This window comes from Bombina bombina, chromosome 3 (genome assembly GCF_027579735.1).
Source record: "Bombina bombina isolate aBomBom1 chromosome 3, aBomBom1.pri, whole genome shotgun sequence".
In the NCBI taxonomy this organism is placed as follows: domain Eukaryota; kingdom Metazoa; phylum Chordata; class Amphibia; order Anura; family Bombinatoridae; genus Bombina; species Bombina bombina.
Genome location: NC_069501.1, coordinates 671,022,973 through 671,037,639, shown reverse-complemented (window position 1 = coordinate 671,037,639; position 14,667 = coordinate 671,022,973). Strand labels below are relative to the sequence as shown.

The 14,667-nt window shown below is 38.2% G+C and overlaps 1 protein-coding gene across 1 annotated transcript in view; it reads right to left on the bottom strand.

Moving 5' to 3' along the window:
• Positions 1-14,667, bottom strand: part of GAS2L2 (growth arrest specific 2 like 2) — an 85,037-nt gene that overhangs the window by 39,927 nt on the left and 30,443 nt on the right. The window lies entirely within an intron of this gene.

The following is a 14,667-nucleotide window of genomic DNA, read 5'->3' as shown; positions in this document are numbered from 1 at the left end:
CCCCACAACGTCGCCTCCACCTGCCTACACTTATTAACCCCTAATCTGCCGAGCGGACCGCACCGCTATTATTATAAAGTTATTAACCCCTAATCCGCCTCACTAACCCTATAATAAATAGTATTAACCCCTAATCTGCCCTCCCTAACATCGCCGACACCTAACTTCAATTATTAACCCCTAATCTGCCGACTGGAGCTCACCGCTATTCTAATAAATGTATTAACCCCTAAAGCTAAGTCTAACCCTAACACTTACACCCCCCTAAATTAAATATAATTTTAATCTAACGAAATTAATTAACTCTTATTAAATAAATTATTCCTATTTAAAGCTAAATACTTACCTGTAAAATAAATCCTAATATAGCTACAATATAAATTATAATGATATTATAGCTATTTTAGGATTAATATTTATTTTACAGGTAACTTTGTATTTATTTTAACCAGGTACAATAGCTATTAAATAGTTAAGAACTATTTAATAGCTAAAATAGTTAAAATAATTACAAATTTACCTGTGAAATAAATCCTAACCTAAGTTACAATTAAACCTAACACTACACTATCAATAAATAAATTAAATAAAATACCTATAATTATCTACAATTAAACCTAACACTACACTATCAATAAATAAATTAAATACAATTCCTACAAATAAATACAATGAAATAAACTAAGTTACAAAAAATAAAAAAATATTTACAAACATTAGAAATATATTACAACAATTTTAAACTAATTACACCTACTCTAAGCCCCCTAATAAAATAACAAAGCCCACCAAAATAAAAAAATGCCCTACCCTATTCTAAATTACTAAAGTTCAAAGCTCTTTTACCTTACCAGCCCTGAACAGGGCCCTTTGCGGGGCATGCCCCAAGAAGTTCAGCTCTTTTGCCTGTAAAAAAAAGCATACAATACCCCCCCCAACATTACAACCCACCACCCACATACCCCTAATCTAACCCAAACCCCCCTTAAATAAACCTAACACTAAGCCCCTGAAGATCTCCCTACCTTGAGTCGTCTTCACCCAGCCGAGCCAAATTCTTCATCCAAGCGGGGCAAGAAGAGGTCCTCCATCCGGTAGAAGTCTTCATCCAAGCGGGGCAGAAGAGGTCTTCCATCCGATTGAAGTCTTCATACAAGCGGGATCTTCTATCGTCATCCATCCGGAGCGGAGCGGCAGCATCCTGAAGACCTCCAACGCGGAACATCCATCCTGGCCGACGACTGAACGATGAATGACGGTTCCTTTAAATGACGTCATCCAAGATGGCGTCCCTCGAATTCCGATTGGCTGATAGGATTCTATCAGCCAATCGGAATTAAGGTAGGAATATTCTGATTGGCTGATGGAATCAGCCAATCAGAATCAAGTTCAATCCGATTGGCTGATTGGATCAGCCAATCAGATTGAACTTGATTCTGATTGGCTGATGGAATCAGCCAATCAGAATATTCCTACCTTATTTCCGATTGGCTGATAGAATCCTATCAGCCAATCGGAATTCGAGGGATGCCATCTTGGATGACGTCATTTAAAGGAACTGTCATTCGTCGTTCAGTCGTCGGCCAGGATGGATGTTCCGCGTCGGAGGCTTCACGATGCTGCCGCTCCTCTCCGGATGGATGACGATAGAAGATCCCGCTTGGATGAAGACTTCAATCGGATGGAAGACCTCTTCTGCCCCGCTTGGATGAAGACTTCTACCGGATGGAGGACTTCTTCTTTCTCCGCTTGGATGAAGAATTTGGCTCGGCTGGGTGAAGACGACTCAAGGTAGGGAGATCTTCAGGGGCTTAGTGTTAGGTTTATTTAAGGGGGGTTTGGGTTAGATTAGGGGTTTGTGGGTGGTGGGTTGTAATGTTGGGGGGGGGGTATTGTATGTTTTTTTTTACAGGCAAAAGAGCTGAACTTCTTGGGGCATGCCCCGCAAAGGGCCCTGTTCAGGGCTGGTAAGGTAAAAGAGCTTTGAACTTTAGTAATTTAGAATAGGGTAGGGCATTTTTTTATTTTGGAGGGCTTTGTTATTTTATTAGGGGTCTTAGAGTAGGTGTAATTAGTTTAAAATTGTTGTAATATATTTCTAATGTTTGTAAATATTTTTTTTATTTTTTGTAACTTAGTTCTTTTTTATTTTTTGTACTTTAGTTAGTTTATTTCATTGTATTTATTTGTAGGAATTGTATTTAATTTATTTATTGATAGTGTAGTATTAGGTTTAATTGTAGATAATTATAGGTATTTTATTTAATTTATTTATTGATAGTGTAGTGTTAGGTTTAATTGTAACTTAGGTTAGGATTTATTTTACAGGTAAATTTGTAAATATTTTAACTATTTTAGCTATTAAATAGTTCTTAACTATTTAATAGCTATTGTACCTGGTTAAAATAAATACAAAGTTACCTGTAAAATAAATATTAATCCTAAAATAGCTATAATATCATTATAATTTATATTGTAGCTATATTAGGATTTATTTTACAGGTAAGTATTTAGCTTTAAATAGGAATAATTTATTTAAGAAGAGTTAATTAATTTAGTTAGATTAAAATTATATTTAACTTAGGGGGGTGTTAGTGTTAGGGTTAGACTTAGCTTTAGGGGTTAATACATTTATTAGAATAGCGGTGAGCTCCAGTCGGCAGATTAGGGGTTAATAATTGAAGTTAGGTGTCGGCGATGTTAGGGAGGGCAGATTAGGGGTTAATACTATTTATTATAGGGTTAGTGAGGCGGATTAGGGGTTAATAACTTTATTATAGTAGCGGTGCGGTCCGCTCAGCAGATTAGGGGTTAATAAGTGTAGGCAGGTGGAGGCGACGTTGAGGGGGCAGATTAGGGGTTAATAAATATAATATAGGGGTCGGCGGTGTTAGGGGCAGCAGATTAAGGGTACATAGCTATAATGTAGGTGGCGGCTCTTTGCGGTCGGCAGATTAGGGGTTAATTATTGTAGGTAGCTGGCTGCGACGTTGTGGGGGGCAGGTTAAGGGTTAATAAATATAATATAGGGGTCGGCGGTGTTAGGGGCAGCAGATTAGGGGTACATAGCTATAATGTAGGTGGCGGCGGCGTGCGGACGGCAGATTAGGGGTTAATTATTGTAGGTAGCTGGCTGCGACGTTGTGGGGGGCAGGTTAAGGGTTAATAAATATAATATAGGGGTCGGCGGTGTTAGGGGCAGCAGATTAGGGGTACATAGCTATAATGTAGGTGGCGGCGGCGTGCGGACGGCAGATTAGGGGTTAATTATTGTAGGTAGCTGGCGGCGACGTTGTGGGGGGCAGATTAGGGGTTAATAAATATAATATAGGGGTCGGCGGTGTTAGGGGCAGCAGATTAGGGGTACATAAGTATAACGTAGGTGGCGGTCGGCAGATTAGGGGTTAAAAAATGTAATCGAGTGTCGGCGATGTGGGGGGACCTCGGTTTAGGGGTACATAGGTAGTTTATGGGTGTTAGTGTACTTTAGAGTACAGTAGTTAAGAGCTTTATGAACCGGCGTTAGCCCAGAAAGCTCTTAACTACTGACTTTTTTCTGCGGCTGGAGTTTGGTCGTTAGATTTCTAACGCTCACTTCAGCCACGACTCTAAATACCGGAGTTAGAAAGATCCCATTGAAAAGATAGGATACGCAATTGATGTAAGGGGATCTGCGGTATGGAAAAGTCGCGGCTGAAAATGAGCGTTAGACCCTTTTTTGAATGACTCCAAATACCGGCGGTAGCCTAAAACCAGCGTTAGGAGCCTCTAACGCTGGTTTTCACGGCTACCGCCAAACTCCAAATCTAGGCCTAAGAGACTTATATATTTCTGGGTAGTTTGACTGGGGTCATCATGTCAGATGAAAATAAAGGGTGCCTAAGGTGAAAACCCATATAGATAATTAAAAGAGAGCACCTGTTTTGGTTTCTTGGTGAGCACTGTTATCGAATAGGCAGCATTAATATATAGGAGTACATTGTAAGATTTCACTTTATATATAGTATGAATATATCTAACATATCATATTGTGTACATAAGCATAGTTAGGTCTGGGTACATAATGCATAAATATCCAAATTTACTAAAATAGTAAATCCTCTGTAGGAGTTTTACTTTAATATGAACACCCACTATAACGCTCTATGAGTTATGTGGTGACCACTACAGGTACAGCCAAAATTATACTACCAGCTAGATCTAGGATGGCAGACTATACTTGTGTGAGTAGTTGAGCAGGCATCTTAAAAAGAATTGTGCTTTTATATATATCACTGGAGAAAGTATGCCGCCTCAGCCGTAGACAACACATCCCACCCCATGCAAAATGTCAATACAACCAAATAGTATAGTTTAAATATAGTTATAGCTATTACCTAAAGGTTAAAGACCTTGCGATGATATGGGTGTTATTCAAGATAGTAACAGATCCATATCTGCAATGAAATATCATATTAACTAATAGACCCATTTATAACAGGATATGCCTAATAATGTACTTTCATAAGGTTTTCATATGTCAGCTATAAACAGTGTAACAATAACAAACTAGGGAGTAAAGTGTAGTTTTATATAAATAGTAAGAGCTGTTAGACTAATCTGGTACAATGGCCATAGAAGTCTCACTAGTAACTATATAGGGAGTCCAGAAGGGTTTCATTTCTACTTATAGTTGGTTTACACCAAGTATAATCAATATACACTAAAGATTATTATAGGGACTCATCTTAAAGTAAGTAACTACTAGCTTGGCCTTGGGTGAAATCCTGACAATGTATGACTTGATTTACATTCCACTTTGTGTCTATAAACATGTTTGGCAACTATGAGTTATTAAAGGCCTGTGTTAGAACAAGTTTCATGTCTTAACTGTAAATCAGAGATTATATACATATGACTCTCTTAGGTTATCAGATAAAGCATCTTCATGGTAAGAAACTCTACAGTAGCATATTAACAGAATTTGCAGGTATTGAGTTCAGTGAAGTATGACTTTGTCTAACATGGTACCTGGCTGTAAATAAATAGGCTAGCATGGAGTATTTTAGCAGGTTAAAGGGACAGTCTACACCAGAATTTTTATTGTTTTAAAAGATAGATAATCCCTTTATTACCCATTCCCCAGTTTTGCATAACCAACACAGTTATAATACTATACTTTTAACCTCTGTGATTATCTTGTATCTAAGCCTCTGCAAACTGCCCCTTTATTTCAGTTCTTTTGACAGACTTGCAGTCTAGCCAATCAGTGCCTGCTCCCAGATAACTTCACGTGCACGTGCACAGTGTTATCTATATGAAATACGTGAACTAACCCTCTAGTGGTAAAAAAACTGTTAAAATGCATTCTGAAAATCACAGTTCGAGAAAATTTGGTTTTACTGGACACTCAATCAGACCTCAGTCGTATAAGACCCATTAGAGACCCTCTAAGATAAGGAACTAAATGGTTCGGTTTCTTAGGGGGGGGGACCCAACGTCCTTCTATTCTTATCCTCATTTCTCTATTCTTTCCCTTACCTATCTGTTCAATAGGCTTCACTCACAGCTCGCAGAAGAACAACTGATAGGCTACCCTCTATCTAAACCCTTACTCTTTTCCCTTTCCTTTCTTCTCTACCCCTTTTCCTTTTTTTTTTCTTTCTCTGTTTTTGTTGAAGATTTCTAACGTTGCTCTGGTTTTACACTGTGCCAATGAGGATATCAAAATCATGCCACCTACTTAGACGAATCTGATCAGAGTCATTATCTATTTCACTCACATTATCCTACTAATGACTTTGTATTTATAACTAACCAATAGAGTTCTCCCTGACACTGAATGTTTGGAAATCAACATAGGATATCGGGATTTGACTTTGACAAATATATAATGAACTCTAAGAGACTTTAGTAGGTGGCAGAAAATTCAGATTCAGAAGTATAGCACTTTGGCTCTCTTTATACTTTTTATATCACTTGCGAGTTATTCAGAAATGTTGTATCACCACTGCTGTAACGAACTTATCTCTGTTCATACCAATAAAAAGATTTAAACATAAAATGCATTCTGAAAAGAGGTGGCCTTCAAGCTCTAAGAAATTAGCATATGAACCTCCTAGGTTAAGCTTTTAACTAAGAATACCAAGAGAACAAAGCAAAATTGGTGATAATTGGAAAATTGTTTAAAATGACATGCTCTATCTGAATCATGAAAGTTTATTTTGGCCTAGACTGTCCCTTTAACTCAGAAGTTCAGTAATCTTCAAATAAAAGTATAATGACTTTTTGTCACGCCGCACTGCTCTAGCCGTTGATAGGGTGCGGCATCTCCTTCCCTGCTCGTTGTCAGGGGCAGTGTTGGCTCCAGATGCGTGCAGTGCTGACATCATTGCCGCACGCTCCGGATGCCGGGCGGACCTCAGTGGCGCGAATCTGCACCTATTTAAATCTTTGTAGAACGATCTGTCACTGCCCAAGTATAGGTGTTACTTTGTGTGCTCCTGGGTGTGACAGATTGTTCTTTCTTGTGCCTCATATCATTACTGAACCTGCCTGCCTGACTACTCTACCTGCTTTAACCCTTAAACTGCTGGATTAATTGCTGTTGCTGAACCTGCCTGTCTGACTACTCTACCTGCCTTAACCCTTAATCTGCTGGACTGTTCTACTGTTGCCAAACCCTGCCTGCCTGACTATTCTAGTGGTGTGCCCTTGGACTGCTTTACTGTTGCCAAACCCTGCCTGCCTGACCATTCTAGTGGTGTGCCCTTGGATTGCTTTACTGTTACCAAACCCTGCATGCCTGACTATTCTAGTGGTTTATCCTTGGACTGCTTTACTGTTGCCAAACCCAGCCTGCCTGACCATTCTAGTGGTTTATCCTTGGGCTGCTTTGCTGTTAAAGTGAGGGCTGGACAGTTATCCAATTCCACTCTTGTCATGGCAGGGTTTTGCTGGTGGTTGAAAGTCTTGTACAAGAGCCATGGATCTAAATATCATGCTTAGTGTGCTCATCGGCAAATATCTATATCGGCATAGGTCAGATACCCAGTAGGGGGTAAAGTCAAAGGTAGGTTTTTGGCTCTACAGACTTAATCAAGCCTGTGAAATAAAACCTTTATACTTGGCCTTACTGGGATTTGCCTCGGTCTTCTAAAGGTAGGGTTACCGGATTGGTTTCTGCTTTCATAGCGGGACTCATTGGTGATACGTCTGCATTTTGAGACGCACCTCTTCTCCGTTGTTGTGCTTCTGGAGTACTGTAGCTGGCACATTCCTCGGTCTTACATACTGTCAACGTAACCTGTTGCGGGTCCACATCGGCTCTCAGTTCCCCAATGATTGCATGCTGATGGGCGTCTAGGGAGAGTAGTAAGTTGCGAAGTATATATGAGATTTGTCTCTCCATAGTGCAGCTTGAAGATCTGAGCAATGATCATAGCGGATTGCAATCTGCTCCACAAACACTAAGTCAGACTGTGAGTATTAGGTATGGAAGTGCCCACCCGGTGTCAGCTGTGGCGCAGTTGATGTGTGGCGACTCGCGCCAAGTCTTACCAATGTCGGCACTTCTGATTTAGTCCTAGGTGAATTATTTTGGCTGCGTGCGCAGCCAACATTCTTTTGGCTGCCTCACGCAGCCAACATTCCTTTGAGGATGTGTGCACAACTGGCGACCCCGACGGATGCGTTACAAATGTGATTATAGTATAGATTACATTATGTTTATGCAAAAAGAGTCAATAATTGCAGTGTTGACCCTTCTTTTTCAAGACCTCTGCAATTCACCCTGGCATGCTGTCAATCAACATCCTGACTGATGACAGCCCATTATTGCATAATCAATGATTGGAGTTATGTGGGGGGGGGTTGTTCAACCGCCTCTTGACGATTGACCACAAGTTCTCAATGGGATTAAGGTCTTGGGAGTTTCCTGGTCATGAACCCAAATTTTCAATGTTTTGTTCCCCAAGCCACTTAGTTATCATTTTTGCCTAATGGCAAGGTGCTCCATCATGCTGGAAAAGGCATTGTTCGTCACCAAACTGTTCTTGGATGGTTGGGAGAACTTGCTCTTGGAGGATGTTTTTGTACCATTCTTTATTCATGGCTGTGTTCTTAGGCAAACTTGTGAGTGTGCCCACTTCCTTGTCTGAGAAGCAACCCCACACATAAATGGTCTCAGGATGCTTTACTGTTGGCATGACACAGGACTGATGGTAGGGCTCACCTTTTGTTCTCTGGACAAGGATTTTCTGGATGCCCCAAACAATCGGAAAGGGGATTCATCAGAGAAAATTACTTTAACCCAGTCCTCAGCAGTCCAATCCCTGTACCTTTTGCAGAATATCAGTCTGTCCCTGATGTTTTTCCGGGAGAGAAGTGGCTTCATGCTGCCCTTCTTGACACCAAGTCATCCTCCAAAAGTCTTTGCCTCACTGTGCATGCAGATGCACTCACACCTGCCTGCTGCCATTCCTGAGCAAGCTCTGCACTGGTGGTGCCCCGATCCCACAGCTGAATCAACTTTAGAAGACGGTCCTGGCACTTTCTTGGGTGCCCTGAAGTCTTCTTCACAATTGAACCTTTCTTCTTAAAGTTCTTGATGATCCGATAAATATCCTTGCCTGTGAATCCCTTTTTGTGCAAAGCAATGATGACTGCACGTGTTTCCTTGCAGGTAACCATGATTAACAGAGGAAGAATAATGATTTCAAGCACCATCCTCCTTTTAAAGCTTCCAGTCTGTTATTCTAAATCAATCAGCATGACAGAGTGGTCTCCAGCCTTGTCCTCATCAACAATGACACCTGTGTTAATGAGAGAATCACTGACATGATGTCAGCTGGTCCTTTTGTGACAGGGCTGAAATGCAGTGGATTTTTTTGGGGGGATTAAGTTAATTTTCATGGCAAATAGGGACTTTGCAATTAATTGCAATTGATCTGATCACTCTTCATAACATTCTGGAGTATATGCAAATTGCCATCATAAAAACTGAGGCAGCAGACTTTTTGAAAGTTAATATTTGAGTCATTCTCAAAACTTTTGGCCAGGACTGTATATGTGTGTGTGTTTTTATCTTTATCTTGTGGCACGGGGCCCCTGACTGGAGTCACCCCTTTCACCCCCTGATGGTGGTCCTGCTTGGGATACTAAACCCAAATGTTTTCTTTCATTATTCAGGTAGAGCATGCAATATTAAGCAACTTTCTAATTTACTCCTATTATACATTCTTCTTTATTCTCTTGCTATCTTTATTTGAAAAAGCAGGAATCTAAGCTAAGGCGCTGGCCCATTTTTGGTCCAGCACCCTGGAGTAAATGTAGTCGCCAATCAGCAAGAGCAACCCAGGTGCTGAATCAAAAATGGGCCAGCTCCTAAGCTTAGATTCCTGCCTTTTCAAATAAAGATAGCAAGAGACCGAAGAAAACTTGATAATGGGAGTAAAATAGAAAGTTGCTTAAAATTGCATGATCTATTTGAATCATAAAAGAAAACATTTGGATTTAGTATCCCTTTAAGGCTACAGTACAGTTCTTTTGAATTAACCTCTTTGTACAGTATCTAAGGGAAATGCTCATTTACATGTGTGAGATTAACCTATTGTAATCTGAATCTTGATCACTGCTAAACAATTTGAATGCCATTTGCTTAGAGACATGATGGGTATACTGCGCATGTTTGCTTAATGATTGTATTGACACTTTCATTATTTTAAAAGTATTGGGGTTTTTTAGATTTCCGATTATTGACTTTAAAAGAACTGTTTTCTAGAAATCAAGAAGAGCATTGCAGGTTTCTATTAATAGCACGTGGCTGCAGCTTATCTCAGCTTCTAAAATAGAATGTTAACAGTTCTCACACTGTAAACAGTGAAACCGCTGCACAGCAATATCGTAGCTGCAAAAAATGTTGTAGAAACAGAATTTCTCTTTCGAGATTAGAATTTCAAATGGGATTGCACTTTCATGAACTGGAGTTTAATAAAATAGCAGCAACACTGTAACACGCACTGTCGTTAAAATGTTTGGATTTTGCAGCCACAAAGGTGCAGTTGCGTTTAAAAGCCCAGTCACTAAGGCAACGTTCCTTCTGAAATCCATGAACATAAATGTACTGAAAGTAACAATCACAAGAATGCAAGTGTCAATTAGAAACAAACACTAACATTGATTGCTCCACACCATTTCTAGAAGTTGAGGTCCTGGTCTCACTTTTCATAGAGATCTCCTAAACTGTACAGGATATCACATACTCAATACATACACATATGCACATTTACTTATATATACGTAAATGTGAGTCCTGCCCACTGCAGACAGACTATACAATAGAGATAATAAAACTAGACTATTTATGCTAAGACACCTGTAAAATGTCTCCTGTGGTCATTTGAGAGTGTCTTGCACATGGGCAACATAATAGAATTATTCCATATTGTCTTCTAATACTTGCAAAGATGTAAACAATGCCAGGCAGTGACTTTATCAGGTGGCTTTAGCTGTTGAATTTAATAAGTGTAAAATGGACTCAAAAATCGAAGAAAAGTATTGGTAAAGTGGATTGTGATCACTGAAAACCTTTGGCTCTGTTTTAAAAATAGGGCTTTTATCGGAGAGCCAAAAATGCACTTACAGCTCTGAGAAATAGATGAAAACCCACTATTGTGATTGTGTTGAAACTAAAAGTGCCTTTTTCGGCTGAAACATGCAAAAAATAAAGAAAACATTGGTGATAGATTGTTATTGAGTCTTTTATCATTAAAGATACAGTAAAGTCAAATTTAACTGAATAGAATAGGTTGTGACATTTTAAACAGCTTTCCAATTGATTTTAATGATCATTCTTGCTTAATTCTCTTAGTATCCTTTGTAAAACAGTAGGTAAGCTCAAGAGCGTGCACATGTCTTTAGCCATCTGATAGCAATGTTTGCAACAATGTTTATAGCAATGTAATACATAAATGCAAACAAGGCTTCCATAGGATGCTAAAGACGTGCAACAAAGAGAACAAAGCAAATTCAATACAAGGGGGACGATTTACTAAGTGCCGGGCGGACGTGATTTGCTGTAGCGAATTAAGTCCGCCCAGCATCGATAAATGCTGACAGCATTTAACATTGCACAAGCATTTCACAAGAAATTCTTGTGCAATGCCGCCCCCTACACATTCACGGCGCTAGTAGGGGGTGTCAATCATCCCAATCGTATCATCCTAAAAGGTGCCGGACAAGTTAAGGAGCATTCGCTGCTTAGTAAATTCGGCTCTTGAAGTAGATTAGAAAGTTGTTTAAAATTGCTTGATCTATCTGAATAATGGACTCTACTGTCTCTTTAAGAGACATAAAACCCCAATTTTTTCTTTCATGATTCAGATAGAGCCTACAATTTTAAACATCTTTCTAATTTACTTCTATTATTAAATTTTCTTTTCTCTTTGGTATCTTTTGTTGAAAATCAGGGATGTAAGCTCAGAAGCGTGCACGTGTCTGGAGCACTATATGGCAGCAGTTTTGCAAGAATTTTATCCATTTGAAAGCGCACTAGATGACAGCACTATTTCCTGACATAGAGTGCTCCAGACACCTACCTAGGTATCTCTTTAACAAACAATACCATGAGAACTAGGCAAAATTAATAAAATTGTAAACTTTTTAAATTGTATGCTATGTTTAAATCACAATATAATATTTTGGGGGTTCATATCCCTTTAAGGCTAACCCTGCTACATGTACATCACTAATTGACTTCAGCACATAACAACTGCAAAACATGCTAACATAATGACCATGGCTAGCCTTATTGCCTGCAGAAGCAAATAAAGCAAGCTGTGGGTGGAAATTAGCCATTTAAAGTGAAGGTAAACTTTGATGAATGAAAGCCCGTTTTTTAAAAATACTATTAAATACAGGGGCACCTTCATTCATCAAAGTTTACAAAGCAGCCGTTTTGATTAACAACTTACCTTTTTTTTCTTTTCACAGCTACAGCAGCTTCCCCCTCCTGGAAATCCTCTCTTCACACGTCAGCAATGACTAATCCGGCTTCCTCCAAATATGGCTTTCCCCCCAGGGTAGTCATTGCCTGAGGCCATGCCGTGATTGGAGGAAGCCAGATTAGTCATTGATGACATGTAAAGAGAAGATTTCCAGGAAGGGGAAGCTGCTCTGGCTGTGAAAAGAAAAAAAGGTAAGTTTTTAATCAAAACGGCTGCTTTGAAAACTTTGATGAATGAAAGTGCCCCTGTATTTAATAGTATTTTTAAAAACGGGCTTTCATTCATCAAAGTTTACTTTCACTTTAAAAACAAACTCATCAAACAAGATTTTTGTTTGTTTTAAAAACGTTGGACTTGGATGATACGCTATTTTATAACAAGACAAGAGGACTTATAATATGTAATTATAGGGTGTTTAATGTCTCCTTAAGTGTATGGTAAAATATATTATTCTAACAGTGGTAACTAACTAGCTTTTTTGCTTATGTTTGTTCCTCTATCCGTATTTGACAAACTGTTATATATTTTATAAACATCTTTTGCATTTTTTCTTTTTTTATACAATTCCTTCTAGAGTTTATATTATTATAAAGGGGCAGTTCACATCTAAAGCAAATGATAATCAATTCATTCTTAGCACAAATGTCATGTAGCTGGGGTCAGGTCAGCTGGGGTCTCATGTTTAGTCTCAGGAGGTAGTTGTACATTTCCTTGCTGCAGAAACAATGCTTTTTAGTTTATTGATCTCTGTACATAAGCTTCCCATCTGCATGACTCACAGTCTTTTTTATAAAACAGTAATACACTGTCAGACTTTAAAGGAGTAAGACTGTTATTATAAGAAATAAAATGTGTAGACAAAAGAAAAACAACTTTCCAAATATTTAGGGCCAGATTACGAGTGGATCGCTAGCAGTTACGTGCAAGTAATAAGGGGTTTATCGCGGGTATTTGCATGCGTTGGGTTTACTGATCGTATTACAAGTTGAAAGTAAACGTGGTCGCACAAGTACAATCGCAATTTACACTATAATAATTACGGCTAGAATGATTACTGCATCCTCAGAGCTCTAGTTAGCTGTTTTGCAAAACAAAAAAGTGTCACTTAACACATCAAAAATACATTACAGAGTATAGTTCCACTCATAATAACACTAAGAAACATTATTCAAAAAATATAGAACAAAAAAGTTATAAGGGCTCAAAGATATGAGGTCTCAGGTGTTAGAACAAAATGGCAGACAAAGGGCTTTAACATAGAGATACATATACATGTCTAAACATGTGTTTATAAATATGTCTATATGTGTGTACATATGTATTTATAGAGCCCTTTGAAGCTGAGTAGAGGAAATTATGAAAAAGCATATTTATACAATATTTATACTTAATAAAGTGTTATACTGTGTATTTACTGTAAATATTTTACATTCCAATGTTCTGCACATAGCAGAATATGGTGTATGTATTTATAAATAGATATTCCTATAAATATGTATGTGTATATATATATATATATATATATATATATATATATATTGATCAAAGAGAGCAATAACAGTAAACACACTGTCCCTTTAAGAACAAATCAGTGTATACATCACTCTCGTATTGAGATAAATCAAATTAATATTTATTAGGGCAATAAAAAACAAACTAATTCAACTGAGCCTATATCAGGGATCCCAGAATAACTGTTACCGGTATAAATGTTGCAACTTGAAATATATCATATCCATGTAATGTGACACAACGTAATCAGCAATCTGTTAAAGTTCCACCTGGAATAGTGAACAATGTATCCACAACATGTTGCAGTTCATATAAGTGTAACAAAACAGGGCTAAGTAAGCCTCTTAGTGACAGGGAATTCACAGTAAAAATCACTGCAGCATGAAAAACAGAGAGGAGAGAGAGTTATATATTTTACCAAAAAACATCAGATATACATAGAAATATGTATTTATGAATAAATAGAACATATTCTACTATGTGAAGAATATTGGAATGTGAAATATTTATATTTTCCTGTCAGGTTAGTGCACTTGAGAATATGCAATCAGGTTTGCACGAAAGTAGGGTGTTACGAAAACTGTTTACTTTCATCTTGTAATACGAGCGCTACCCGACGCACGTAAAAAGCTTACTTCTAGCGGAGTTAGCATATGAGCGGGATCGTTAAATAACATTCCACTTGTAATATGGCCCTTAATCTTGCATCTATATGCTTAAAGGGTAATACATGTTATTTGTAAGAAAGTTGCAGAGTATTTTCTTACATCAGTACTACTGTTATAGGGGTACCCAACCACAAAAAAGAAGTTTGTTTAGTATTAAAATTGAACCCACTCTTTTATCAACAGCACCAGGAATATGGCTTTGGATTGGTCGAACTGCCCTACCAATCAAATAAGAAAAAAAACTGCAGCAGTGGTTGGGTGGTCATGCTGCAAGACTGAAGAACTACTTTTGATTTTAAAAAATTATTAAACTAATTAATTTTGTACTCAGGTAGCAGTGAAAATGCAGCACTGGTGTAAGGAAATGTAAATGCAGCAAATGTTTTATGTCCCTTTAAATGCTTGTATATCAAGATTCTGTATTTAAATAACCTTCTTTCTAATACAGTAATATTAAAAAAAGAGTAGATATCATGCATCTGCTTAATATATACATGTGCAGG